The sequence below is a fragment of the Kogia breviceps genome, chromosome 11, assembly GCF_026419965.1.
Source record: "Kogia breviceps isolate mKogBre1 chromosome 11, mKogBre1 haplotype 1, whole genome shotgun sequence".
NCBI lineage: Eukaryota > Metazoa > Chordata > Mammalia > Artiodactyla > Physeteridae > Kogia > Kogia breviceps.
The window spans coordinates 4337893-4343892 of NC_081320.1; the positions used below are offsets into that span (position 1 = coordinate 4337893).

The window sequence follows — 6000 nt, forward strand, 5'->3', positions numbered from 1 at the left end:
GTATACTTTTTTTTTGAAAATGAACTTGGATTAGTCACAAATGTATATTGCAAACTCTAGGGCAACCATTTTAAAAAGTTTTTAAAAAGTATAATTGATATGATAAGAAAGAAGAGAATATGGAATCATATACCATGCTCAATTAAAACTACCAAAGGCAGGAAATGTGTGGAAGAGAAAAATAGAAATGATGAACGAGGGCAACAAAGAGAAAACAGTAACAAATACAGCAGATATTAATCCAATTATATCAGTAATCACTTTAAGAAAATGTACCAATTGAAAGACAGAGATTGTCTAAGTGCATCAAAAAATAAGATCCAACTATATGTCTTCAAGAAACCCACTTTAAATATAAAGAAGCATATAGATTAAAAGTAAAGAAAAAAGAAAGATATAACATGTTAATACTAATCAACAGAAAGCAGGAGTAGCTATATTAATTTCAGACATAGCAGATTTCAGAGCAAGGAAAGTTATCAGGGATAAATAGGACTGTATCATAATGATAAATGGTCAATATTCCAAGAAGATATAACAATCCTTAATGGGTATTCAACTAACAACAGAACACTGAAATGCATGAGGCAAAAACTGAAAAGCTGAGAGAACTTCAAAGAGAAATAGGTAAATCATATATTATTTGTGGAGACTTTAACATCCCCCTATCAGAAATTGACAGACCCAGCAGGCAGAAAAATCAGTAAGGATGTATTGAACTCAACAGCACCATCAAACAACTGGATATAATTGACACCTAGATACATCATATGTCATCCAACAACAGTAGAATATCCATTCTTCCTAAGTTTACATGGAACACTCACCAAGATAAACCACATTCTGGGCCATAAAACACATCTTAAAAGATTAGAAATCATGCAACATCAAATTTCACATTACAGTGGAATTAAACTAGATATCAATAGCAGAAAGATGCCTAGAAAATTCCTGAATACTTGGAGATTAAATAATACACTTCTAAATAACACATGAGTCAAAGAAGAAATCTCCAGAGAAATTTAAAATTATTTTGGACTAAATGAAAACAAAAATACAACTTACCAAAATGTGTGGGATGCAACAAATGCAGTGTTTAGAGGAAAATTTATAGCATTGAATGCATATATTAGAAAAGAAGAAAGATCTAAAATCAATAATCAAAATTTCCACCTTAGAAAACTAGAAAAAATTACAAATTAAATTCAAATTAGCAGAAGAAAAGAAATAATAAAAATTAGGGCAGAAATCAATGAAATTGAAAACAGGAAATCAATAGAGAAAGTCAACAAAACCAAAAGCTGGTTTTTTGAAAAGATCAATAAAATCAACGTCTCTAGCTAAGTTAATTAGGAAAAAAGAAAGAAGACAAGTTACTAATATTAGAAATGAAAGAGGGGACTACATTTCCTATGGACTTGAAGAAGATAATCAAGAAATATTATGAACAACTCTATGCCCACAAATGTGATAACCTAATGAATGGACCAATTTCTTGAAAGGCATAATATGTCAGAACTCACACAAGAAGAAGTAGAATAGGCCTATATCTATTAAATAAATTGAATCAACAACAACTTTCCAAAAGAGAAAGCACCAGGCCCAGGCATGTTCACTGGTGAATTCTATCAAACATCAACAAAGAAATTATACCAATTCTCTACAATCTCTTGCAGAAGATAGAAGCAGAGAGAATACTTCCCAACACACTCTATGAGACCAGCATTGCCCTAATATCAAAGCCTAATATCAAAATAGAAAAATAATACAAGAAAACTAAAGCTCAATTTCTCTCCTGAGCATAGATATAAAAGTTCTCAAATCAAATTCAACAGTGAATAAAAAGAATTATACAGCATGACCAAATGGGATTTTTCCCTGTTATGCTGCTTCAACATCCAAAAATCAATTCATGTAATCCAACACATCAATAGGCTAAAGAAGAAAAATCACATGATCATATCCAAAGGTGCAGAAAAAGCATTTGACAAAATTCAACACCCATTCATGATAAAAACTGTCAGCAGGAAACTAGAAGTTTTTCTGCTAAGATCAGGAACAACTGAAAGATGTCCTTTCTTACCACTGATTTTCAACATTGTATTTGAAGACCTAGCTAATACAATAAAACATGAAAATGAAATATAAGGTGTATATATTGGGGAGGAAGAAATAGAACTGTCTTTGATCAGAGACAACATGATCATCTATGTAGAAAATCTGAAGGAATCAAGAAAAAACTCTGGAAATAATAAGTAATTATAGCAATGTTGTAGGGTACAAGGTTAATGTAAAAATCCAACTGCTTTCCTATATACTAGCAATGAACAAATGCAAATGCAAATACACATAAGGCATACACTGGGGATATTGAGCGTTCAGTTCCAGACCACCACAATAAAGCAAATACTGCAGTAAAGCAAGTCACAAAATTTGTTGGTTTCCCAGTGCATATAAAAGTTATGTTTACACTATACTGTAGTCTACTAAGTGTGCCAGAGCATTATGTCTAAAAAGACAATGTATTCAGTACAAAACATACCTTAGTTAAAAAAACATTTTATTGCTAAAAAATGCTAACCATCATCTGAACCTTCACCAAGTCACACACAGCAGTAACATCAAAGATCACTGATCATAGGTCACCATAACAAATATAATAATAATAATAAATTAAAATATTGTGAGAATTACCAAAATGTGACACAGAGACATGAAGTGAGAAAATGCTGTTGGAAAAATGGTGCCTATAGACTTGCTTGATGGAGGGTTGCCACAAACCTTCAATTTGTAAAACATGCAGTATCTATAAAGCACAATAAAGCAAAGTGCAATAAAATGAGGTATGCCTCATTACATTAGCACCCTCAAAATGAAACATTTAGGTATAAATCTAACAAAATATGTGTAAGATCCACATGAAGGAAACTACAAAACTGATGAAAGACATCAAAGAAAAACTAAAGTGGAATGATATTCCACGTTCCCAGATAGGAAGACTCAATATTTATTGTCAAGATCTTGGTTCCTCCTAATTTGACCTATAAATTCAATGCAAACCCAATCAAAATCCCAGCAGTTTATTTTGTGGATCTTGTCAAAGTGATTCAAAAGTTTATATGGAAAGGCAGAAGACCCAGAATAGCCAAAATGATACTGAAGAACAAAGTTGGAGGACTAAGGCTAACTGACATCAAGACTTACTATAAAGCTACAGTAATCAAGAGTGTGGTATTAGAGAAATAACGGACAGTAGATAAATAGAACAGAATGTAGAGTGCCAAAACTGACCCATATAAACACAATGAATTAATCTTACACAAAGTAGCAAAGGCAATACAATGGCACAAACATGGCATTTTCAAAAAACAATACTGGAACCACTGGAAATCCACATGTTAAAAAATGAATCTAGACACTGACTTTATATCTTTCACAAAAACTAACTAAAAATGGATCATGAGCCTTCGTGTAAAATGCAAAACTATAAAATTCCTAGAAGATAACATAGGAGAAATCTTGGATATGATGAAGATTTTAAACACAACACCAAAGTACAATCCATGAAAGAAAAAAATAAACTGGCCTTCATTAAAATTAAAAACTTCTGCAAAAGTCAATGTCAAAAGAACATGAAGACAAACCACAGACTGGGAGAAAATATTTGCAAAAGACACATCGGATAAAGGACTCATCCAAAATATTCTTAGAGCTCTTAAAACTCAACAATAAGTAAATGAACAACTCAATTTAAAATGGGGGCTTCCCTGGTGGCGCAGTGGTTGAGAGTCTGCCTGCCGATGCAGGGGACGCGGGTTCGTGCCCCGGTCCGGGAGGATCCCACGTGCCGCGGAGCGGCTGGGCCCGTGAGCCGTGGCCGCTGAGCCTGCGCGTCCAGAGCCTGTGCTCCACAACCGGAGAGGCCACAGCAGTGAGAGGCCCGCGTACAGCAAAAAAATAAAATAAAATGGGCAAAATACCTGAATGGAGACTTCATCAAAGAAAACTTACAGACAGCAAGTAAGCAAATGAGAAGACATTCAACATCTTATGCCACTATTAAATTGCAACTTAAAACAACAAGATACTTGTACACACCTATTAGTACGGCCAAAATCCAACACTCTGACAATACTAAATGTTGATGAGGATGTGGAGCAACAGGAACGCTCATGGGTGAATCTCATAACCATATTGTTGACTGAAAGAAGTGAGACACAGAACAGTACACTCTGTATGATCCATTAATATAATGTTTTTAAAGCAGGGAGAATTAAATTACTGTGGTTTCAGGAACTTCCCTGCCGGTCCAGTGGTTAGAACTCAGCGCTTTCACTGCTGTGGCCCTGGGTTCAATCCCCGTCAGGGAACTAAGATCCCTGGGGAAAACTCTGCCCTTCAGCAAACACCACCAGACTTGTTTTGCTTTGTCTGTTTCTTAGAGGAACTCAGAACCTTACCTAAGATTATACTCCAAGGACAATAGGCTGAGAAACAAGCTGATGCTTAAATCTATAAGTAGAAATGACATCTCAGTGGCCCCGTTAGTAAAAAGGTTCTTAGATCTGGATGCCCACCAGAACTACCTGCAGAACCTTTAAAACACACAACCCCCTCCTCTGGTCGTTCCAGTGCAGCTGGTCTGTTTCGTTTTGTTTTGATGTTCCATGGTTCTAGGTCACCAAGCTGTGACCCTCCAATAGAGGAATTCTACTTCACTAATAGCAAAGACAGAAAGGGAAATGTTTCCAAGTATTGCCTTGATTTTCTTCATTTAAAGCATAATTTCGTAAAGAAGCTGGATATACTCGAATGCATAAGAATAGAGAATTTATTGAATAAAATATGGTACATCCTCACCTTCCCAGTTCCTGGAAGAGCTCCCCTCCCCACTTCCTGTTCTAAGTCACCCCTCTCCTTCGCTTATGGGAAAACTCAGAGATGAAATCCACCACTTCTCCATCTTTGTGTGGACTTCATCATTTAGAAACCCCTTCCTCTCCCCACAAAACTTGACTCTTAAAGTCAGGGCTTTCCTGAGAAAGTTGAGTGTGAGCTCTGAAACTTTTAAGGAGCTGCGATCTTTTCCTCTCAGCCCCTCCCCTGTGTCCTGAGCTTCAGGACTCAGCCTTGGCTTTAGAAGCTATAGGGAAACAGGATGTGAAGAGGACAATGAAAGGACAATCTATTTGCAAAATACTGGATCAGTGACAATTTTTTAAAAAAACAACAACCTGCTTTTTTCAAACTGTAACTTTACCATCTGCCCCCCTGGCCATTTCCTCACATTGCTAGAAACCTCCAACTATTCCTTTTCTCGAGTTGCACCAGCCCAGGGGGCCCAGGTGGGGTCCGTGGTTGAGGGGATTGGCTTGCCCAGCAGGGCTGAGGAGTTGGTCCCACTCTGCAATTCAGGCCACGAGGAGGGGGGCAGCTAAATCTGGGATGGCGACGTGCAGTCCCATGAGCACCCTGTGCACGGGGGAGGGGCACAGCGGGCCACCGGGCTCCTGAGGGCAGAAGCAGAGTTCTGGGCACCCAGAACAGACACCTGCAGGCGCCTTGAGACCTACCCTCGGTACCGGCATCTGAGTTCAAATGATCTCCTTGTTTTGCCCCCAGACACTTATTTTCCGTTTCCTGACTGGGCTGTTTGCATTGTCTCCCTCTTCTTCCAGCTCCAAGATTATACATAGCTTTGTTATCAGAGGGTATGCTTGCAACGTCAGAGACTCTGACCAATCAAATCCTTACGCGTTGTAGCTGGGATGTACCTCAAGGGCATAGCAAGACCAATGCCTTCTTTTTCCCCCCGGTGACCGCCAGAGAGGTTATCTGACTCTTCCGGGGTTACACAGCAAGGGAGCAGCAGTACAGAAACTAGAAATCAGGTCTCCTATTGTGCTTCTCCGGTCGCTCTAATGGTGTATTCACAGAAGACAAATACACGTTAACATCAAGCAATGCACAGAACGCCAAATCTGCGCACACACCCACACG

At 37.9% G+C, this 6000-nt stretch overlaps 1 long non-coding RNA gene across 1 annotated transcript in view; it reads right to left on the bottom strand.

Moving 5' to 3' along the window:
* Nucleotides 1–5642, bottom strand: part of LOC136792115 (uncharacterized) — a 154528-nt gene extending 148886 nt beyond the window's left edge. The window contains exon 1 of the long non-coding RNA XR_010835334.1: nt 5574–5642. This is a non-coding gene — a long non-coding RNA (uncharacterized lncRNA). The remainder of the gene's footprint in view (nt 1–5573) is intronic.
* Nucleotides 5643–6000: the final 358 nt, after the last annotated feature.